This window comes from Lissotriton helveticus, chromosome 5_1, assembly GCF_964261635.1.
Source record: "Lissotriton helveticus chromosome 5_1, aLisHel1.1, whole genome shotgun sequence".
NCBI lineage: Eukaryota > Metazoa > Chordata > Amphibia > Caudata > Salamandridae > Lissotriton > Lissotriton helveticus.
The window spans coordinates 253,900,534-253,924,867 of NC_136065.1; the positions used below are offsets into that span (position 1 = coordinate 253,900,534).

The following is a 24,334-nucleotide window of genomic DNA, read 5'->3' on the forward strand; positions in this document are numbered from 1 at the left end:
CACCCAGGATGTCAAGTACCCCTCTCACCTCATTCTGTTTGGTGCATCATTCCACCTTATTGCAGTTGCTTAAATGCTTGAGGGACTATCATATCTAAAAACGAACCATTACATTATTTGCTAGCTGAATTCTTTGGGCCTCATTTATGAGGCTGAGCGTCACTTTTACGCCGCCGGTGCGTCACTTTATGTGACGCACCAGTAGCGTAAAAAATGTGCCTTGTTGCGCCTTATTTACAAAGTGACACATCTAGGTAGATGCGTCACTTTGTAAACCCCTGCGCAACTTTATACCTGCGCCAGGAATAATGTATGCAAGGGGGGGGGGGGGTTTGACGCAAGAAAGGGTCATGGAAGGGACGCAGTGAAATCTATAAGTTTTCACTGCGCCTTTTCTTGGCTGCTAATGCGTAAAAATCTTACGCCTGCTTCCATGCAGGCGTAAGACTGGCGCAGGCACTAACAACATTGGACTTGCCCATGTGAAAGTACACATTGCTGGAGTTGCGTCACTTTTGTGACACACTCCAGCAATGCGTCACTTTTGCGCCTACAGATACGTCAGAAATACTGACGTATCTGTAACTCCTTGCGACGTGATGCGTCATATTATAAATATGACGCATCAATCATGACGCAAGGAGTGCGCACTGAGAAGTGACGCATCGCTGCTTTCACGCAGCGATGCGTCATTTCTCATAAATTTGGAATTTGGAAGCGGATTTATAGAGCGCATAGCTACCCTAGGGCGTCCCAGCGCTGTTGATCGACCTATGTATCCAGAGGGGGAGGAAGACTAAGGGAAGAGCCATGTTTTGAGTTGTCTACGGAAGGCCAGGAGGTTGGGTTCTCTACGGATGGAGATTGGCAGGGAATTCCATAACTTTGGGGCATTGTATGAGAACAATCTTCCTCCAGAACGGGTCTTGTGGATTCTGGTGGTGCTGGCCAGGGAGAGGGCGTCTGATCTCAGTTGCCTATTGGACTGATGGGGTTTGACGAGAGTGCTCAGAATCGGTGGACCTCTGCCGTGCATTATCTTGTGTGAGATGCAGAGGGTCTTAAAGGTAATCCTTTGATGCACTGGAAGCCAGTGCAGGCTTTTGAGGGCTGGTTTCGCTGAGCATTTTGACTTGGTCCCTGTTAAGATTCTGGCCGCCGCATTTTGGGCACATTGTAGTCTATAAATGACCGAGGCGGGGGCTCCCAAGTAAAGGGCGTTCCCATAGTCCAATCTGGAGTTTACTAGGCCCTGCATAAGCAGCTTCCTAGATTGGAGAGGGAGTAGATGGAGGACCTTCCTCGCTGTCTTGATGAGGCCAATGCAGGTACCTGCAGTTTTTCTAGCCTGAGATTTGAAGTTAAGGTCTTGGTCTAGCCAGATACCAAGACTCTTGACTTCTGTTTTGGGGGTGGGAGGAGGGCCCATGCAGTCTGGCCATTTGAGGGATGGCGGTAGATTGCGAGGGTTACCCAGGAAGAGGATCTCGGACTTCTCGCCATTCAGTTTAAGGCGTGATTCGCACATCCACTGGAAGATGTTTTCCAGGCAGGCTGCCAGGTTGTCTAGGCATTTATTGGATTGGTTGATGGACACCACTAGTTGTGTATCATCGGCATACATAACTGTTTTTATGCCGAATGGTGATGTGATATCTTCTAGCGGGGACATGTATACGTTAAAAAGTGTGGGGCTCAGGGATGAGCCCTGGGGGACCCCACACTGAAGCGGGAGTGCTTTTGATTGGACCGTGCCGTCAGACACTTGGAATGTTCTCCCTTCCAGGAAGGACTTGATCCAGGACAGGGCAGTGCCAGACATACCTACCATGCTGAGCCGATGGATAAGGATCGCATGGTCTACAGTGTCGAAGGCGGCACTCAGATCGAGGAGGATCACTGCCACTGATCCTCCTCGATCTATTATGGTTCTTGCCTCCTCGACCACGGCAAGTAAGGCAGTGTCTGTTCCCTGTCCTGGTCTGAACCCCGTCTGGGAGGGGCGCAGAAGTTTGTTGGACTCCAGGAAGAGAGACAGTTGGTGGTTAACGATGCGCTCGGCCACCTTGCTGATGGCGGGGAGGAGGGAGATGGGTCTGAAGTTTGCTGGTTCCAAGGGGTCAAGGTGAGGTTTTTTTAAGAGTGCCCTGACTGTGGCTTTTTTCCAGTTGTCTGGGACTATGCCCAGTGCTAGGGAGGCGTTGATGAGACTGGTGACAGGAGGGGCAATCGTGGGAGCGACCAGTTTAAGTTTACTCATAGGGGCTGGGTCAGATGGAGCCCCACTCTTAACTGATTGCAGAGTGGACAAGCAAAGTTCGATGGTAATCTGACCGAAGGTTTGGAGGCAAGGGGCATTTGAACCGGGGAGGGGGGTGATAGGAGACATGGGGGGGATGGGTGGGGGGAGGGAATTGAGGATGTTAAGAATTTTTGTAGAGAAGAACTCAGCTAGCTGGTTACATCTCGTGCCGGACGGGTCTGGCATAGGTGGGGGGACTGGAGTTTTGGTCAGGAGACGTACTATGTGGTACGTTTCTTTGGCCGAGTTGGCAGCAGCTAGAATATTTTTCTCAAAGAAGGATGCCTGGGTATTTTTTATGCAGGTTTTATATTGTCTGAGAGCAGTCCTGTACTCGTTCTTGCTTTCGGTAGCCCAGTCTCTTCTCCAGAGGCGTTCAAGCCTTTTACATCGTTTTCTTAGTCCGCGCAGTTCCTGCGTGTACCAGGGGGACTTAGAAGTTCTCTTTTTACTGGGGAGGGGTTTGACTGGGAGGATGTTATCGAGGGATTGACTGATCCAACCGCAGAGTTGGGTATCAGCTCTGGAAGGGTCAGGGTCAAGACTAGGAGTAGTAGAGATGAGTGCTTGAGTCCAAGAAGTTGTGTCCAGTTTATGCCACGGGCGGGCTGGTTCTTGGGGAGGAATTTTAGCCAGTACTTCGGAAGGAAGTAGAATCTTAAACGGGATTACGAAGTGGTCTGACCAAGGGACAGGGAGGGGGGTGCTCGCTACTAGACTCGACACGTTGGTAAAAATTGGGTCTAGTAGGTGGCCCTTGGAGTGGGTGGGCAGATTACCTACCAAGTGGAGGTCAAGGGAGGCTAGGTCTTTTTTTAAATCTGCGGCGGAGTTCTCCAAGGGTTCGTCGAAATGGAGGTTTAGATCTCCTAGGATCGTAAAATTCGGGAACAAGCATGAAAGAGAGGAGGTTGATTCCAAAAGGGAGTTGCAGAAAAGTTTCTGCTGCCCTGGGGGACGATAAACTAGGATCCCTGATAGGGTTGTGGATGGGGGTAGGTGAATTGAGAACAAAGTGTTTTCGCAGTCCTGGATTGGGCTGTCCTTAAAATGACAGGATAGGTAGTCACGATAGACGATCGCTATTCCGCCTCCAATCCCCGAGGATCTGTCATGGTGTTTAATGAGGTAGCCCGGAGGTAGAGCTTGCACCATGTCTGGGTCTGAGTTAGGGTTGATCCAAGTTTCGGTTAGAAAGAGGACCTCGTACTCCGAGTTTAGCAGCATCATGTTAATTTCCGTTTGATGTTTGGGAAGTGATCTGCAGTTAAGGAGGGCCATCTTGATCCAACGTGGTTTTGGAGGAAGACGAGGTGTTAGCCTGTAGGGGCAGATTAAACAGCAAGATTGTCCGGATTAAACAGCAAGATTGTCCGTCCTTTAGAGGGGTCGTGCTGTGACAGGGAGTGGGGATAGAGTCCTTGATATTGAGGAGGGCTTCCCGGGTATACCTGAGGGGAATGGGACTGGCTGAATCAGGGGTCCTGGGCCTCGGGCTCGGTCTGGCGCGGACGGGCGCAGACGGGCTTGCCTTAGGCGCGCCTTCGGCGCGCAAACGGCGCTCCCGCTGCGCTCGTCCGCTGCGCTTCCTGGCCAGGCACATTTTGTGGCTGGTTGCTGAGGGGAAAGGCCAGGAGGCGTGGCCTAAAGGGGGCGTGGCCACCCTCCTCGCGGTGCCGAGTTTTTTGGGGGCGTGGGAGAGGGTCAAGGCAGCGTGGTCACGCTAGGGTCTGCCGCCCGTGCCGAGTCCGCTCTGCAGTGCCCAGGTAAGAGTGCTGCTGTTAAAAACACACAATAGTCTAAACACAGTAAAAGCTTTTTTAAAGAGGTTCTTTACACAGATAAAATTTTAAAATGGCGAACAACAGTCCCGGCTTTCCGCCTCAGGACAAGCAAGATCTGAGCGCCAGACGCTAGCAATCAGCGTTTTATACTGGTCGCTGGGAGGGGGCGTGGCCTAGAGGGGGCGAGGCCCTTTATGTCCTATGTGCAACCTATTTTTACAAGCATTGGCAAAGAGGATAGCTCTGGCTTTAATGTGGTTAGCACCATTTGGGATGGGATGCAATGTATGCAAACAGTATTTGCAAACTCCTGACTTTAGATGCGTGAGCATATCAAAGCCAGCCCGATTGGCTACTTGCCAAGTTAGAGCCGCATTTCAAGAGCCTCAGTATTTTGGGCGGCAATACAACATCCTGTGAAAGATAATAGCCAAAATGTGTGGCATTTACAGTGTGTTTTATTTTCCCACCCTTTCCAAGTTCTGCATATAAAATGGAGATGTCAGAATGAGACATAACATGCGGTAACACAGCCTGCACGTTTTGCCTTTATCCAATTAATTTTTTTGCAAACAAATTCTAGGAGGCTTATTCCGGAGAAGTGTGTATAGGAATATTGTGAAATTCTGTAATTACTGGAAAACCTCAAATCACGACACAGGCACAAAGCGATGTTTGCACTTGAGTCTGGAGTTACACTCAGTCAAAATAAGGGCCTGAAATGTTTTTGTTCTGATGATGGGTACAATAATTTTCAATGTAACAAAGCAATCTATCACAAAAGGAGAGAGGAAATTTAGCCAAAACAATGGGGCCAACAGACAACATAACACATCATTTGACGCCCATGTTCCATCTCCAATTGGCAAAAGAGGAAGAAAAGTCACCTGACCATTGAGTTTTATGGCAGTTATTGTTACTTGTTTCTATCAATATTGAAAATAAAAGTTTGCCTGCATGCTAATAAACAGTAACTGATCACAGGAAGAGAGAGAAACTGGAGTGGTCTACAATTTCACTCAGAAGCCAGTGGTGAAAAGCTCCCAGTAGTGCACTTTTACCTACCTATACATTTATGTTATGTATGGCCCCCAAAGTCCCTTTTCTTCTTCAAAATGGATGTTTGTTTATTGAGACAACAGATGTTATCTGCTTCCAAATGTATTTTCAATAAGACATGGATATAGGTGCTACAACTTTATTTATGTAATAGGATTTTTTGTCAAATGTCAAATTCCTTATCTTTCCTACATGGGGAGAATAAATATGTAGTAACCACGCTTAGAGTGGTATGTAGTTAGAAGCTTATGTATTCATAAGTACAACAGTGCAGCTTCATAATAACCTCCAGCTTCTTTACTGACTCCAACTTACAGAACTTAAAGTGATGTCATCCCATTACACAATTGGATTCCATACTAGAAGGACATGTCCACACATCTTCCCCCCTTACAAATGATCCCTAACAATTGACGAAGAAAACACATGAATATAGAAAAATAAATACAATAAAACAATCAAAACTACTCTCTGCGGCTGAGAATATTGCTCTCACCTTTCCAAACAAAACCCCTCCTCTTTGCAACAACCCAAGCACCACACTTCATGTCAACATCCTTCACACCCTTCCTTCTATCGTAGCTCTCCTTGTTGCGCTCATGAGACTCCTTAACCCTCTCAGCAATACACTAACGATCCACCCAAACTTGTTTTTTTGTTCTGCAGCCCAACAGGAGACTCCTTGGTTGCAGGTTCCCTGCACTAAAGAACGGGGAAACCCCAGTGGCGGAATGAGGAGTTACCCTATGGGCCCACATCATCTTATCCAACTCATCTTTCCACATTAATCAATTAGCCAGGGATAATTGAATGTTGCCAACAATTATCTGATTAACTCTTTCCACTAATCCATTGGCCTGTGGCCTAAATAATGCCACTCTATCATGTTTGATCCCCAACTCAGCAAGGAATTTAGACATTACACTGGACACCAATTGCTCTCCATTATCAGTGACCAATGTTTTAGGAATACTCTCTTCTAAGAACACTTCCTTTAGAAACTCGATCACTTCCATGGATGTAATATTCTCAACAGGTTTGACAGTAAACCATTTACTATGGTAATCTACCAGAACAATTAAAAATGTGTTCCTAATACCCAACCTTTCAATTGGACCCAAAATGTCCAAAGCTAATTTCTCCCATGGTCGATCAGGGACCTTTACACACCCCAACGGTAGTTCACGAACAACTCTACACTTATCACTGTTGCTACATGCACAGCAATCTTTGACAACCTCCTCAACTTCCCTATCCCTTTCAGGCCACCAGAAACACTGCCTTAATCTCCTTTTGCTCATGCTCCTCCCTAAATGTCCTTCATGCACAAGCCTAATCAGTTGTGTTCTCAGTACCTTAGGCGGAATAATCCGATTGCATCTTAAGACTTTATCAGACGTGGTGTGGTGTGGATCACTGGTTAGAGGCGGCAGACCCGGAAGCAGAGGTCGGCCTGGGACCAGGGTTCTATTCCCGATGCGGCAGGGTCGTGGACCAGGGTCAGCGGACTCGATAATTCTCGCCTCGGTGCCTACTCTAACCAGGGATCACACTCGGCAACTCTGGCCATTAGCTTGCCTCATCTCCACAACGGCCCCCCACATACGCCAGGGATGCCTGGTTTCACCTTGGAGATACCCAGTAGGGACCATCTCACAGGGAAAGCCAGGACGGGTTCCCCAGCGGTCTACAGCGCAGAGATACTCCTTCGGGAGTCGATTCTAGCGCTTTAGAAACCCACAATTAATTAATTAATTAATTAATTAATTAATCAGCTTGAATATTTAACTGATCTTTCACCTTGACATACCGCTTCAATTCTTCACTCAAAGACGAAATATCTTGCCAACCACCACTTATCGCACATTTTAACTCTTTGTATACTTCATCAGCACCCAATGCCTCAGCACATTCTTCATGTCCCAATGCTAATTCCCCATCAATCAGTGTAGACAAAGAGTCCACTTCTACCATAAAAGAAATCTTATTCTCATCATCAATAGGCATACGCGATAGACAGCCAGCATCACATTTTTTTTCCTCTGACAAAATCAATAAAAAAATTAATGTCCATCACCAATAACAACCACCTAGATCCACCTCATGTAAAAACGATATTAAGGAGCAAGTCTCTTGTGGAGCTCTAAATCAACTGCCAAAAATATTGAACATATGTAACTCACAGTTTCCAAATTCCGAGTTTCTTCAGCAGAATCCTTCGGTTTACTGCTTTTCCAGGGGTGGACGGTATTCTGCAGTCTGTCCCCTGCGCAGATTGCTCGTCGCCAAAAATATGTAGTAACCACGCTTAGGGTGGTATGTAGGTAGAAGCTTATTTATTCATAAGTACGACAATGCAGCTTCATAATAACCTCCAGCATCTTAACTGACTCCAACTTACAGAACTTCCAGTGATGTCATCCCATTACACAACTGGATTCCATAATAGAAGGACATTTCAACACACTGATTTGCTCAGAATCACAGGTGTTCTCTGCCGGGACCTAACAAACATTGACAAAGGCAACAGATCTTGCCTTTGAGACTATTTGCTCTGCCACTGCCATTTGTTCATGCAGTACTGCATGGGCATTGCCAAGATTGCCAATAATTTAAAGTGATGCTGTACAATGGTGTGGCTGCTGTGTGGCATCACTAAATATACCAATTTTAAACTTAAAGAAACTAAAGTGCATAAGCCCTGGTTGTATCACAGTGCTTTTTAAAATTAGTTATAGACTCTCTGCTAAGCATCCGGGCTGCTGTAATGCATGGCTAAAATACTGTCAAAGCCAATGGCTCTCAATGGCTTTTCCAATGCTTGTGGATGTGCAATGAGGCTACAGCAGTTTCAGAGCTTGCTTGCAAAGTATACTAGCGGCACATTTAAAAATAAAAGCAGGGCTATTATAAAGGTTTTCAAAGCTTTCGCCTGAATACATCAGATGACGCTGCAGACATTTGTTCATACTATGCCTGCAGCAAGCCACAAGAACATTAAATTAAACAAAGTGCCACATTTCCTTTATTTTCTCTAAGCGGGTGGATTCAACCTGACACTGGAACTGAGAAGTAATTGTTGCAAATACACCCTTACTGCTATACTGTCATTGAGAGAAAACTAACAATGGAGTTTACTGTTTTTATATACATTAAATATTTCATTGTGATTGCCACATTTAAAAAAATATATATTTTATTGCTCCACAGTAACAAACACAAATTGTAAATTAAAAGTTTCACAAATTCATACGATTGGCACATTTTAATTGTAATAATTTTAGCCGGTACTTAAAATGCCATTTGAACAACATGTATTCGATCAAAGAAAAACTGCTTACAGTGGCTTTGCTTCAGGGGGTGTTGCTTTTCACGTTTCAAAATGTTTTCTCAAATATCTCATTCAACATGTAAAATATGCATCAGGGGCGTAACAGGCCCCTGTGGTCAAGGGGGCCCTCATTCAGCCCAAGGCCAATGAATATCTAAGAGATATGGTAGACTCAGGGGCCCCTAATTACATTCAGCATGGGGCCCCATCATTTTACGTTACTGATAGGTCTAGGCACAAAAAGTATATAAATGTAGTAGTATGTAGAACAATCGCGTAAATACTACATTTTCACTGCTGCTATTGTAAACTAAAATGAATAGACTCAGTAGGGGCACGTGGTAAGGTTTTCCTTTCAAATTCTTCTTCCATATTATTTTCACCATCTCCTCATATTGTGCTTTAATTCCTCCCGTGTGCTTGATGCCTGCGAGTTTGGCTGAACATTGATGCAAGGGTGCTTTGTGTTCTCGGATCAGATGTTTGCTGTGTGGGTTAGACTCTCCAGGAGGAGTGCTGTGGTGATGATCCACTCACAGGTCATGTTGTGCAGAACTGCAGCTGGTCAGGTAGTGCTGTATTGTCTCTTCTCTTCTAGTGTAGTGGATGGGTGTGAACCGTGGTGCACTAGGTTGCCCTGGATCTAGGGTCGGCTTTAGGGCAGTGCGACTGGTGCAGCCGCACTGGGCGCTGACCTGTGGAGGGGGCGCTAACCTCAGGGTGGGGCTCTGTGTTTAGTAATAACTTACGATTGGAGAGATGAGGGGCACATTTGCCTGGTGGTAGTGAGAGAATCCGAGGAGGCGGTCATGGGTGTGGGGGCGACAAAAATGAATGTCGCACAGGCCCCCACCAACGCTAAAGCTGGTCCTGCCTGGATCCCCAGGTGTACTGTGTGTTGCCTTGCAGCTCACCACCGTCCCTTGCTCGGTTTCCTGGGTGCTTAGCCTGGAGGGCTTGTTGTACGTGTAGTAGATTCTGAGCCTGCCCACTGTGTGCTGTAACTAACCTCCTAATCTTCCAATAGTCAGCCATCGTCGGTGGATTACAATAGCAGCAGATTCTGATTTACCTCCCCGTCAGGATCAAACTTTCGCTCTCCCTTCTCTGTACTCGAGTGTCCAATGAAAACCACCTTGACACTACTGCCCCTACCTGTGGGCGGAATGCACTGGACCACACGTGATCTCCCGGGTGGAGCCTCCTTCCTTAGCACCCTGAACCTCACTCCCTAAAGCCCCATGCTGCACCTGAAGAGCAAGCATCCTCCACTTTTTTAGGCACCTCTGCAGCTCGTTGGCCTTGACTGCTTCCCCAGTAGCAGAAGGACAAACATCAAATGGGACTGGAGGCAGAGACGGATGTAAGATACTGGTTTGTTGTTTGATCTCTCCTTCCACTCATCCTTGCAGTTAGTTTGTTCTCCATCAATATACATGCCCAAGCTCAAGAGGCCTTCTTGGCCGGTGGAGCACAATATTCAGGAGCACTCTTGCACCGCTCCCCGCTGCCCGCAGAAAGGAGCCTGGGAAGGTGCTTTCAATCAATTTGGTACTGTCCAACTCCAGATCACGGGCAGTAACCATCTTTGATACTCCCTGCCGAAGACACACAGCTGGAGACCACAGCTGGGCCTGGTCAAGTGACATGGACTATCAACACTGGATTTTAGGAGGGCAATCTCAGCCTGTAGGGGTGCAATTTAGTCACTCTTTTTTAAACAAGCATTGGAAATGCAATAGGTCTCGCATTAGAAAAGTTGGAGTTATTGGTCTTGTAAATGACATATTTTATTTATTTGTTGGTTTTTAAAATTGCTAAATTGATGGCTTTGTCATTTACAATGCCAATAGTTATAACTTTCGCGAATGTGACACCTATAGCATTTGGAATGCAACATGTTTTGTATTTACGTCAATTAGATGGCAGCTCTGGTCGTTAGGCCACATCTCTAGAGAGCAGGAGAGTGCAGCAGGGGAGAGAAGCACAGCAATGCAATAGGTCTCGCATTAGGAAAGTTTGAGCTATTGGTATTGTAAAGGACACATTTTTTATTTATGTGCTTGTTTTGAAAATAGCGAAATTAATAGCTTTGTTATTTACAATGCCAATAGTTTTATCTTTCGCAAATGTGACACCTATTTTAACACAATATGTGTTGTGAGGGTGAGTGAGGGTGAGGGGTTGAGGGTGAGGGGTTGAGGGTGAGTGAGGGTGAGTGTGAGTGAGGGTGAGTGAGGGTGAGTGAGGGTGAGGGGTTGAGGGTGAGGGGTTGAGGGTGAGTGAGGGTGAGGGTGGGTGAGGGTGAGGGGTTGAGGGTGAGTGAGGGTGAGGGGTTGAGGGTGAGTGAGGGTGAGGGTGAGTGAGGGTGAGGGGTTGAGGGTGAGTGAGGGTGAGTGAGGGTGAGGGGTTGAGGGTGAGTGAGGGTGAGGGTGAGTGAGGGTGAGGGGTTGAGGGAGGGTGAGGGTGAGTGAGGGTGAGGGTGAGTGAGGGTGAGGGGTTGAGGGTGAGTGAGGGTGAGTGAGAGTGAGGGTGAGTGAGGGGTTGAGGGTGAAGGGTTGAGGGTGAGTGAGGGTGAGGGTGAGGGGTTGAGGGTGAGTGAGGGTGAGGGGTTGAGGGTGAGTGAGGGTGGGTGAGGGTGAGGGGTTGAGGGTGGGTGAGGGTGAGTGAGGGTGAGGGTGAGTGAGGGTGAGGGTGAGTGAGGGTGAGGGTGAGTGAGGGTGAGTGAGGGTGAGGGTGGGTGAGGGTGGGTGAGGGTGAGGGTGAGTGAGGGTGAGTGAGGGGTTGAGGGTGAGTGAGGGGTTGAGGGTGAGTGAGGGTGAGTGAGGGTGAGGGTGATTGAGGGGTTGAGGGTGAGTGAGGGTGAGTGAGGGTGAGGGTGAGTGAGGGTGAGGGTGAGTGAGGGTGAGGGGTTGAGGGTGAGGGGTTGAGGGTGAGTGAGGGTGAGTGAGGGTGAGGGTGAGGGTGAGGGGTTGAGGGTGAGGGGTTGAGGGTGAGGGGGTGAGGGTGAGGGGTTGAGGGTGAGGGTGAGTGAGGGTGAGGGGTTGAGGGTGAGTGAGTGTGAGGGTGAGTGAGGGTGAGGGTGAGTGAGGGTGAGGGGTTGAGGGTGAGTGAGGGTGAGTGAGAGTGAGGGTGAGTGAGGGGTTGAGGGTGAGTGAGGGTGAGGGGTTGAGGGTGAGTGAGGGTGAGTGAGGGTGGGTGAGGGTGAGTGAGGATGAGGGGTTGAGGGTGAGTGAGGGTGAGTGAGGGTGAGTGAGGGTGAGGGAGGGTGAGGGAGGGTGAGGGGTTGAGGGTGAGTGAGGGTGAGGGGTTGAGGGTGAGTGAGGGTGAGGGTGAGTGAGGGTGAGGGGTTGAGGGTGAGTGAGGGTGAGGGTGAGTGAGGGTGAGGGTGAGGGGTTGAGGGTGAGTGAGGGTGAGTGAGAGTGAGGGTGAGTGAGGGGTTGAGGGTGAGGGGTTGAGGGTGAGTGAGGGTGAGGGGTTGAGGGTGAGTGAGGGTGAGGGGTTGAGGGTGAGTGAGGGTGAGGGTGAGTGAGGGTGAGGGGTTGAGGGTGAGTGAGGGTGAGTGAGAGTGAGGGTGAGTGAGGGGTTGAGGGTGAGGGGTTGAGGGTGAGTGAGGGTGAGGGGTTGAGGGTGAGTGAGGGTGAGGGGTTGAGGGTGAGTGAGGGTGAGGGTGAGTGAGGGTGAGTGAGGGTGAGGGGTTGAGGGTGAGTGAGGGTGAGGGTGAGTGAGGGTGAGTGAGGGTGAGTGAGGGTGAGGGTGAGTGAGGGTGAGTGAGGGTGAGGGTGAGTGAGGGTGAGTGAGGGTGAGGGTGAGTGAGGGTGAGTGAGGGTGAGGGTGGGTGAGGGTGAGTGAGGGTGAGGGTGAGTGAGGGTGAGTGAGGGTGAGGGGTTGAGGGTGAGGGTGAGTGAGGGTGAGGGTGAGTGAGGGTGAGGGGTTGAGGGTGAGTGAGGGTGAGGGGTTGAGGGTGAGTGAGGGTGAGGGGTTGAGGGTGAGGGGTTGAGGGTGAGGGGTTGAGGGTGAGTGAGGGTGAGGGTGAGTGAGGGTGAGGGGTTGAGGGTGAGTGAGGGTGAGGGGTTGAGGGTGAGTGAGGGTGAGGGGTTGAGGGTGAGTGAGGGTGAGTGAGGGTGAGGGGTTGAGGGTGAGTGAGGGTGAGTGAGAGTGAGGGTGAGTGAGGGGTTGAGGGTGAGGGGTTGAGGGTGAGTGAGGGGTTGAGGGTGAGGGGTTGAGGGTGAGTGAGGGTGAGGGTGAGGGGTTGAGGGTGAGTGAGGGTGAGGGGTTGAGGGTGAGTGAGGGTGAGGGTGGGTGAGGGTGAGTGAGGGTGAGGGGTTGAGGTTGAGGGTGAGTGAGGGTGAGGGTGAGGGTGGGTGAGGGTGAGTGAGGGTGAGGGTGAGTGAGGGTGAGGGAGGGTGAGGGAGGGTGAGGGAGGGTGAGGGAGGGTGAGGGGTTGAGGGTGAGTGAGGGTGAGGGGTTGAGGGTGAGTGAGGGTGAGGGTGAGTGAGGGTGAGGGGTTGAGGGTGAGTGAGGGTGAGGGTGAGTGAGGGTGAGGGTGAGGGGTTGAGGGTGAGTGAGGGTGAGTGAGAGTGAGGGTGAGTGAGGGGTTGAGGGTGAGGGGTTGAGGGTGAGTGAGGGTGAGGGGTTGAGGGTGAGTGAGGGTGAGGGGTTGAGGGTGAGTGAGGGTGAGGGTGAGTGAGGGTGAGTGAGGGTGAGTGAGGGTGAGGGGTTGAGGGTGAGTGAGGGTGAGGGTGAGTGAGGGTGAGTGAGGGTGAGTGAGGGTGAGTGAGGGTGAGGGTGAGTGAGGGTGAGGGTGAGGGTGAGTGAGGGTGAGTGAGGGTGAGGCTGAGTGAGGGTGAGGGTGAGTGAGGGTGAGGGTGAGTGAGGGTGAGTGAGGGTGAGGGGTTGAGGGTGAGGGTGAGTGAGGGTGAGGGTGAGTGAGGGTGAGGGGTTGAGGGTGAGTGAGGGTGAGGGGTTGAGGGTGAGTGAGGGTGAGGGGTTGAGGGTGAGGGGTTGATGGTGAGGGGTTGAGGGTGAGTGAGGGTGAGGGTGAGTGAGGGTGAGGGGTTGAGGGTGAGTGAGGGTGAAGGGTTGAGGGTGAGTGAGGATGAGGGGTTGAGGGTGAGTGAGGGTGAGTGAGGGTGAGGGGTTGAGGGTGAGTGAGTGTGAGTGAGAGTGAGGGTGAGTGAGGGGTTGAGGGTGAGGGGTTGAGGGTGAGTGAGGGGGTGAGGGGTTGAGGGTGAGTGAGGGTGAGGGTGAGGGGTTGAGGGTGAGTGAGGGTGAGGGGTTGAGGGTGAGTGAGGGTGAGGGTGGGTGAGGGTGAGTGAGGGTGAGGGGTTGAGGGTGAGGGGTTGAGGGTGAGTGAGGGTGAGGGTGAGGGTGGGTGAGGGTGAGTGAGGGTGAGGGTGAGTGAGGGTGAGGGTGAGTGAGGGTGAGTGAGGGTGAGGGTGAGTGAGGGTGAGGGTGAGTGAGGGTGAGTGAGGGTGAGGGGTTGAGGGTGAGTGCGGGTGAGGGGTTGAGGGTGAGTGAGGGTGAGGGGTTGAGGGTGAGTGAGGGTGAGGGGTTGAGGGTGAGTGAGGGTGAGGGGTTGAGGGTGAGTGAGGGTGAGGGTGGGTGAGGGTGAGGGGTTGAGGGTGAGTGAGGGTGAGGGTGAGTGAGGGTGAGGGGTTGAGGGTGAGTGAGGGTGAGGGTGAGTGAGGGTGAGGGTGAGGGGTTGAGGGTGAGTGAGGGTGAGGGGTTGAGGGTGAGTGAGGGTGAGGGTGAGGGGTTGAGGGTGAGTGAGAGTGAGGGGGTGAGGGTGAGTGAGGGTGAGGGTGAGTGAGGGTGAGTGAGGGTGAGTGAGGGAGGGTGAGGGAGGGTGAGGGTGAGTGAGGGAGGGTGAGGGAGGGTGAGTGAGGGTGAGGGTGAGTGAGGGTGAGGGTGAGTGAGGGTGAGTGAGGGTGAGGGTGAGTGAGGGTGAGGGGTTGAGGGTGAGTGAGGGTGGGTGAGGGTGAGGGGTTGAGGGTGAGTGAGGGTGAGGGTGAGTGAGGGTGAGGGTGAGTGAGGGTGAGGGTGAGTGAGGGTGAGGGTGAGTGAGGGTGAGTGAGGGTGAGGGTGGGTGAGGGTGAGTGAGGGTGAGTGAGGGTGAGGGTGAGTGAGGGTGAGTGAGGGTGAGGGGTTGAGGGTGGGTGAGGGGTTGAGGGTGAGTGAGGGTGAGGGGTTGAGGGTGAGTGAGGGTGAGGGGTTGAGGGTGAGTGAGGGTGAGGGGTTGAGGGAGGGTGAGGGTGAGGGGTTGAGGGTGAGTGAGGGTGAGGGTGAGTGAGGGTGAGGGGTTGAGGGTGAGGGTGAGTGAGGGTGAGGGTGAGTGAGGGTGAGGGGTTGAGGGTGAGTGAGGGTGAGTGAGAGTGAGGGTGAGTGAGGGGTTGAGGGTGAGGGGTTGAGGGTGAGTGAGGGTGAGGGGTTGAGGGTGAATGAGGGTGAGTGAGGGTGAGGGGTTGAGGGTGAGTGAGGGTGAGGGTGAGGGGTTGAGGGTGAGTGAGGGTGAGGGGTTGAGGGTGAGTGAGGGTGAGGGTGGGTGAGGGTGAGTGAGGGTGAGGGGTTGAGGGTGAGTGAGGGTGAGTGAGGGTGAGTGAGGGGTTGAGGGTGAGTGAGGGTGAGGGTGGGTGAGGGTGAGTGAGGGTGAGTGAGGGTGAGTTAGGGTGAGGGTGAGTGAGGGTGAGTGATGGTGAGGGTGAGGGTGAGTGAGGGTGAGGGGTTGAGGGTGAGTGAGGGTGAGGGGTTGAGGGTGAGTGAGGGTGAGGGGTTGAGGGTGAGTGAGGGTGAGGGGTTGAGGGTGAGTGAGGGTGGGTGAGGGTGAGGGGTTGAGGGTGAATGAGGGTGAGGGTGAGTGAGGGTGAGTGAGGGTGAGGGGTTGATGGTGAGGGGTTGAGGGTGAGTGAGGGTGAGGGTGAGGGATTGAGGGTGAGTGAGGGTGAGGGGTTGAGGGTGAGTGAGGGTGAGGGTGGGTGAGGGTGAGTGAGGGTGAGGGGTTGAGGGTGAGTGAGGGTGAGTGAGGGTGAGGGGTTGAGTGTGAGTGAGGGTGAGGGTGAGGGTGGGTGAGGGTGAGTGAGGGTGAGTGAGGGTGAGTGAGGGTAAGGGTGAGTGAGGGTGAGTGAGGGTGAGTGATGGTGAGGGTGAGTGAGGGTGAGTGAGGGTGAGTGAGGGTGAGGGTGAGTGAGGGTGAGTGAGGGTGAGGGGTTGAGGGTGAGTGAGGGTGAGGGGTTGAGGGTGAGTGAGGGTGAGGGGTTGAGGGTGAGTGAGGGTGAGGGTGAGGGGTTGAGGGTGAGTGAGGGTGAGGGTGAGTGAGGGTGAGTGAGGGAGGGTGAGGGTGAGTGAGGGAGGGTGAGGGAGGGTGAGGGTAAGTGAGGGTGAGGGTGAGTGAGGGTGAGGGTGAGTGAGGGTCCTGGCCCATAGAAATGAATGGGAAAGTATTCCTTAATTGCGAACTCACCTGAGTAAGCTCAATATTTTGATGCTAGCCTGGGGTCTTCTCCGTGTTTCTCTAGTGGACAGGACCCCCAGGCCCTAACCCCAATTCTGCTCATGGTCCCCAAGTCCCCCCTTTCCTGTAACCTCATTTCATCATGGTGGAAGATGGACAGGGGGCAGACCCTTAGAAAACATTTTCCCTGGAGGACCACCATGGACCGGGCCTCCACAGAGCAAGGGCAGGACTCACAAGCGACTGACCTGACAGAGATGGAGGAACTGTTTCCTGTCCACATACATATGCATTCTCAGCTGCCGATGCATTATGTTTACAGAGTGTCACGCACAGAGCGTAATAAAGATCCCAGAACCCTTTAAGTTTGGGAGAAATCTTAGGAGAAGGGCACACCCCTAATTCAGTTTGATTTCTGAAGGAATGCAGCGTTTCGTCACTGGGATGCTGCGGTGACAGGAATGCAGTGGTCCCTCACTGAGATGCTGTGGTAAACAGGGGTGTTGTTGGAATTGTTGGTGCCATAACTGATTGAAGCCTGATTAATTTGATGTGTTCTTGTATGAAGCAGGGATTGTCTAAACTAATGGGAGTTTGTGCGGAGCCTTACCAACTCAAAGATGGACATGATGTGGCATGGATAGTTGAGCGTTTCATTTAGCAGAATAATGGGCAAAGCTATTGGAGAAAATAGAGTAAAGATGAAAGTGAGACAGAATATACCTGCACTTTCTTTCCACAAATGCTTAAAACATGTAAGTGGATCTCCCTTGAGCTCTAAACAGGTTTCCTTGTGCATTCTATGATTGTGACAGGTATCCAGAGGATACAAATATAAAACGGGGTTTCAAAGAAGGCAAAGGTTTCACCCCAAGCTCTGACCTAGAAGGAGATGTATTATCTACAGAATTTCAGGAGAAGGCATACTGTCTGACCCTCATGAGTAACAACGACTTGTAAAAAAGCAATGATATTTACGAATGAGATGTTTAGTAGGTTTTATTCTTATGGAGCAATACAAAATTCTCATTGTGGCGTTTGGGTGTTGTCCCTCCACTTGTTTCGCCGTCAGTGTATAAGAGTAAACCTTTTCCCCATACATATATATATAGATAGACACACGCTGGAAAGAGAAAACAATGCACAAAATGTGCATATTTTGAGAAGAGAGAATAACATCCAGGCTGTCACCTGAAGTTCATATAGAGAGCTGACAGAGGGTGCTGTGTCTGAGCAGATGTGGTCCTTCAAACAAGCCTCAAAACTCTGTAATGAAGCACCGCCTCTGAGGGCTCCAAAGGCCCAATGGTCACGCGCTATAGTGTGACTGACAATAAACGGCCGAGCCGTCAAATACCATGCATGCGTCACATCAGAGAGAGCTCACAGGGGGCCCAAACAGGTGGCCAACTAAAGGTGAAATTAATAATTAAAATAATAATAAAATAAATCTTCCATTGTGGGGACGGTCAATAATCTGAAGGAGAGAGATAGGGAAATTGAGAGTGATATATTGGAGTTAATTCTCGTCATAAGGGGCCTGATGGCAAAATGCTAGCATATTAGGGGAAATTCTTGGCATAAGGAGCACCCATGGCAAAAACACTGGCATATGGGAGGTAATTCTCGTCATAAGCGGTACTATGACAAGATACTGGTCCTGGCCTGGCACCCTAGGTGTAATTCGTGGCATAAGGGGCAACCAAGGAAAAATGCTGGCTTACCAGACGCAATTCTTATATAAGGAGCAACAACAGCAAGGTGCTGGTGCTAGCTCAAAGGTCCATCCATTGCAAAATGTTTGCACTGGCAATTTGAAGGTAATTCTTGGCATAAGAGACAGCCTGGGAAGATGCTGGCATATTTTAGGAAATTATTGGCATAACGGATACGCATGTTAAAATGCTGCGGCTAGCATTTTGGAAATAATCTTTGGAATAAGGGGCACCTGTGGCAAAATGCTGGGGCTGGCATATAGGATGTAATGTTTGTATAAGGGTTTCCTATGGCAAACTGTTGGCACTGGCACACTAGAGGTCATTCTTGGCAAATGGGTCATCTATTGCAATCTGGCATAATGGAGATCATTCTTGGCAAGGGGGCATTTATAGGATGTTGGGGAAGGGGTTCAGCTAACCATGAAAAAATGCTGGCCTAACATAGTGTAGTTAATTTTTAGCATGTGGGTCATCAACAGTACATGGATGGCATAAAGGGTAAAAATCTGGTACTGGCATATTGCATATAAATCTTGGCATAAGAGGGCACATGGAGGGCACCCATGTCAAAATGTTGGCTATGGCACAGTGGATGTAATTACTGACACACAGATGGTACACTTACAGATTCTGAAAAACAAAAGTGGTCAAATCCTAGAGAGTAAGAGTCTTCATTTGATTGACAGGTCAATTGCTTTAAAAAAAATGATGAGAAAAATGCATTGTTTTACATGAATTTGTATTCAAATTTTTTGGGGGGTAATTTTTCAAAAATATTTCTGAAAGAAATCGGACTTACTCAGTTTCATTTGGGGCAAGCATTATGCCCACCACTTTCTAAGATCTGTTATAGCCTCTGGGCAAAGCAATATTTTGGAAAAGATTGTTTATTTTATTGCTTAAATGATTATTTTATTGCTTAAATGATTATTTTATCAAAATGGTTAAATTCTTTCGTCAGATATCTTATGCTGAAAATAAAAAAGTGACACGTCACCCATTACAGACTGGGATGGTAAGCATTCAGTTGTTGAATAAGAAAACCTGTGTTGGGCAATTTCTGAGCCTTGACGCTCTTATCCAAGATGAAGAAGTGAGAATGCCAATGAATTTGCTGAGTTTACAGCTCATACTCTGGATACAAATATCGGGTCTCTGCAAGCATTAAGCGTTCGACGGAGCCACGGGCGGGCATTGTTCTCTGGGTGAGAGAGACGCTTTGACGAAGTAAGTACGGCACAGCCGATAGTTTAGGCCACCATACTATTGGGGTCTACTGACCTCAACACTGGGACAGATAAGCATTACTTTGTACCTAGTTTCTAAATCAAATCTTTTTCGTTGAAACCAACAGTGTTTGACTACAAGCGCTCCTCCCCTCCTGTGTTTATGCTCATGGGGTCAGATTAGGAAACCTATAATGTACATTTCTCTACCATGTTCTTTCATCAATATTGAGGAGTGAAAAACCATCTTCACTACCTTACAATTTTTAGGCTGATGGGTATTTTTAAAAAGGCTAAGGTCTCTACACAACTGATAAAAATGCGAGAGCGTGTGTTTGCTTAAATGTTATATGTATTGTTATGTCTTGTATAGTCATTTTTTTTTAAACAGAGGGCAGCACGATTCACATGATTTACGCGATATTGTGCATGAAGTAAAAAATATATCACAATTTTTTCTTCAAATAATTAGGGTGAAGATATGTAATGATAATATCAAAGAGCACCTAGACTACTAATTCCTTTTTGCTTCTATCCTTCCAGATTGTCAAAATTAAGAAATTGTATATTCGCTCTAGTAAAGAATATTACCAAGTAGGTATCGAACGAATGTCTTGCACAGAAGTATATTAATCAGAAACACCTAATGGGCTAACAGCACTAGGCATTAGTCAGAGTGGTAACAAGGATCATTGTATTTGGTACTGAAGAAGAAGCTTAGGGGTAGGCTTCGAAACATGTCGACAAGCGAGGGAGCTGCTCATTAAAGCTTTTTTCCCTCCTTCTTTCCCCATTTTTTATCAATACCAGCTATAGGGAGCATTAAAGGTTAGTTTTTCCATAAAGCCAGGTATTTTTTAAACTCACTCATTCCTGACCCTTCCACTCTCACACCCATACACATAGTTTACTTTACTCCAAAGTGCTCCCACGTATTCGTCGGTCGTAGCATGCCCCGTAGCGGGCAGGAAGAACCCGATGATGAAGCATGCCACCAAGGGACCTTTTTTTGGGTGAGGGTTATTTTAAAAAACGTTATTGCTTTCCCATGTTTGTAACCAAACGGTTCACTTGGGTTTAGTCACTTTTTGGAAGGTTAGCACTTTATTTTGTACATTCTGAGTGGACTCTTTGTTTTTTCATAATTTACAGCTCATATGCCTCATGGGGAATCCCAACCAATCAAGTTTTCAGGGCCCAACAGTATCCTATGAAACAGCACAAATGTGTAAGTGAAGCTGCATCAATCACATGCAAGGCAAACAGTGGGTGATTGCTTGCTGGTCTGAGGGTTGACTCTGCAAAGAAGTTCTCATAATTGAGAATGGCACAGACATGGGGTCCGATTTGTGACAACAGAACATTTGTGACCTCAGTGAAGTGCCAAAAAAGTACTTCCATTTATTTATTCCCTGAGGATTAAGGAACACATAGTTGTTGGAGATTTAATTAAAAAAAAGTACATGCTGCAGGCAAACTAATCTTTATCAATGGCAAGAAGAGATGTGCAAGGGCCTGCGTACAGGACTCCATCCAGAGAGACGTCGGGCACTGAACTAAAAGGAGACGACAAACAGTCAAAACACTGTAGACAAGTAAATGAGGCGCTGATAACAACCAACCACGTCCATCAGCGGTTGGAGGTTACCACAATAAAAAGATAAACATAAGGCCTGAGAAGTGCCTCGGGTACTGAACAAAACTCACACAAGTGCACGACGCACTAAATGCAATCCAGAGAAGCCAACATGACCCAGGGAAGTACACTAGGCACGGAACACAGTTAATAGGTGCGCAGCAGACACTCAACACAAAGCAGCCGAACACACCAGTACTAAACACACTCCAGCCAGAACGGGTGTTCAGTCCCTGCTGCACCCAGAAAATGAGGTCCAAAGAAGAATGCCAGGCAATATGACTCACTCAAGTGAACTGCACACTGTGCTGGACACACTGCAGTACAACGGGGACTGAACACAACCCACTGAAATATACTATGTACCCCATCATGCCCCAAACACAATCGAGGTTACTGAATGCACTGCAGTGAAATCCATCACATACTGACCACACGCCATTTGTGACCAGGAGGCGCTGCAGAGTGTATCAGGCACCAAGCACAATCTAGGGAAGTATATTGGGCACTGCATAGAGGCACAGCCGGCACTGCACGCAGAGGCAGAGTGCAGTGGTGTAAATCTATAGGTAAACACTTCACAGTGAAGCACGGCGCAGTGAAGTACATCTGCAGTGTTGTGCTTCCCGCACTAAGCATACTCCAGTGAGCCACAACATGCACAGAACACACCCCAGTGGAGACAAAGAGGATGGCACTGCCCTGAAACTCATCGAAAACAACGTCCATTGGACTGAGGTACATCAAGCGCCTCAAACAGTAAAGGACATTAGGCAAAGGGGACGCTGCAGCACAAAGCATGCTACAATGGAGAGCATCAGGACTGAGCACACTGCAGTGGAGACAAAGAGAGTGACACACTGCAATAAAGAGTCCACTGGAGTGAGGTACATCAAGAGGATTGTACTGCATAGTGACATTTAGCACGGAGCAGCATAAAACACACTGCACTGAAGAGCATCGGGACTGAGCACACTGCAGTGGAAAAAGAGAATGACACACTGACACTGCAATAAATTACAACAGACGCAAAGTCCACTGGAGTGAGGTACATCAAGAGCATTGCACAGTGTAGTGACATTGGGTACAGTGCAGCATATAACACACTGCAGTGAAGACCATCAAGACTGAACTCACTGCAGTGGAGAAAATGAATGACATACTGCCATAAAGTACAACAGACACAAAGTCCACTGGAATGAGGTTCATCAAGAGCACTGCGCATAGTAGTGACATTGGGCGTGGAGCACAGTGCAGCATAAAACATGCTGCAGTGAAGAACATCAAGACTGAACTCACTGCAGTGGAGACAAAGAGAATTAATGACATACTGCCATAAAGTACAACAGACACAAAGTCCACTGGAGTAAGGTATACATTAAGAGCATTGCACAAAGTAGTGGCATTGGGCACAGTGGAGCATAAAACAGACTGCAGTGAAGGAACATCAAGACTGAACTCACTGCAGTGGAGACAAAGAGAGTGAATGACATACTGCCATAAAGTACAACAGACACAAAGTCCACTGGAGTAAGGTACATTGAGAATTGCAAAAAACACAGTTGATGGACAGAATGTAGAACAATGTCATACATTCACCCCAGTACAGAGATCTGGGCCTAAATCCATCATTTTTTTGCACTCCACACCACCCTGGGTTAGACACTGGCTATATGCAAATCAGCTCTGACCCTGTGCCTCATGGGAACAGTCCAGTCCGAACTACCAAGCCATGTCTTTCCCAGACCGGAATCAAGCATCCAAGGACCGGTTTCGGGCTATCAGCCTTCATCAGCCTGGATAGCTTGACTCCAGTGGTGTGGAGAGGCACAGGGTCAGAGCTGATTTGCATATAGCCAGTGTCTAACCCAGGGTGGTGTGGAGTGCAAAAAAACCGATGGATTTAGGCCCAGATCCTTGTACTGGGGTGAATGTATGACATTGTTCGACATTCTGTCCATCAACTGTGTTTTTTGCAAGTAAGGTACATTGAGAACATTGCACATAGTAGTGACATTGGGCACAGTGAAGCATAAAACAGACTGCAGTGAAGGAACATTAGGACTGAACTTACTGCAGTGGAGACAAAGAGATTGAATGACATACTGCCATAAAGTACAACAGACGCAAAGTACACTGGAGTGGGGTTCATCAAGAGCACTGCACATAGTAGTGACATTGGGCACAGTAGAGCATTAAACAGACTGCAGTGAATGAACATCAAGACTGAACTTACTGCAGTGGAGACAAAGAGATTGAATGACACACTGCCATGAGATGCCTTAACACATTGCACAACACAGTGGCATTGGGTGCAGTGTAGCATAAAACACACTGCAGGGAAGAGCAACAGGACTGAATACGTTGCCGTACAGACAAAGAGAGTGACACACTGACATACAGTACAACAGACACAAACTCCACTGGAGTGAGGTACACCAAGATGATTGTACAGGGTAGTGACATTGGGCACAGTGCAGCATAAAACACACTGCAGTGAAGGAACATCGGGAATGAACTCACTACAGTGGAGACAAAGAGAATGACATTACCACATATTACACCAGACACAAAGTTCACTGAGCTAAGGCAACTGGCAAAGCGCATATGTATATGTAGTGGCATTAGACACAGAGGACAGTGACTGCACAAGACACACTGCACTTTAGATCATAGGGACTGAGCACACTAAAGCCAAGCACCTATGCAAGGACGCATAAAAGTCACGCAAAGCAAACGTACTGCAGTGTAATACAGCAGGCACACATCTCGATCCAGTGAGTGTATAGAGCACTGCAGTGAAAAGCATCGGGACTGAATCCACTGCAGCCAAGTACACCAGGCACAATAAACACTGCAGTGAAGGAGATTAGACACAGCACGAAGCACACAAGCCACACTGCAGTGGAGTAAATCGGTAACAAGGCGCAGTGAAGTAGATCAGGCAATGCAATGTGAACGGATCACAGCGACATAAACACTGCCGATCAACAAAGTCACCTCACCGACAGAAATATATTTTCCTAACTCTTCTACAAGTAAATCAATAGGATAGAATCTTCAATATTTCTTAAAACAAACCGCTACAAAACATAAGACAGCAGAGTGCCACGTGAAAGAGAATAAAACGCCGTACCTCTTATTTGATTTCCAGAAATGCCGCCCGTCCACTTTCCAAGGCTTCGAGGCGCACAGCCGCCACCTAGGAAACCCGCATCTCAAATAGCCAGTAGTAGGGACTGCTCATAGGGCGCCCCTGCGCCCCGTACGAGGCCGAAGTGAAATTTAGCGCCCCCGTGTTTCCTTGCAACTTCCAGGCGAGTCTGGTCGTGCGTGTGGTGGGGTGTCTGTGCCCCTCCGTCTTCCCGTAGTGGCCCCCGGGGGTCTCTCCTTCACTGCTGCAGGCCCTTCCCGAGCTAAACTTTGATTTCCTGGTTAATTTCAGGCCCTTTGTCCCAGTTTCTGGCTCCGGCCCGCCTCTCCCGCAGCAATCCAAAACTTCTCCAAACTTTCCCAGAGCGATGATGGTTTCTGCATCACATCCCTCCTTCCTGCGGGGAGGGGGACAAGTGGGAGGGGAGGCAGCGAGTAGAGAAAAGCGGGGGAGGGTGGGTCTCTTAAAGTAACAGTCTTCATCAGACGCCAGCTCAGTGACAGTTACAAAGCTCGTTCTTTTCAGAAACACAGAGTTCGATTTTGACGTTTTCTCAGCAATTTACAGTTGATTGAGTTGAAGGGGATTTTTTCCTGTACTCGTTCAGATGTTTTGCAATTTGAATACGAACACATCACTGAAACAACCAACATTGATTTATCAAAACAAATCTT

At 49.0% G+C, this 24,334-nt stretch overlaps 1 protein-coding gene across 2 annotated transcripts in view; it reads right to left on the reverse strand.

Annotated features, from left to right (window-relative positions):
* Window positions 1-24,011, reverse strand: part of LOC144754406 (discoidin domain-containing receptor 2-like) — a 436,005-nt gene extending 411,994 nt beyond the window's left edge. For both annotated transcript variants that reach the window (XM_078642135.1, XM_078642136.1), the window contains exon 1: window positions 23,643-24,011. The gene's annotated coding sequence lies outside the window, so the exon portion shown is untranslated. The remainder of the gene's footprint in view (window positions 1-23,642) is intronic.
* Window positions 24,012-24,334: the final 323 nt, after the last annotated feature.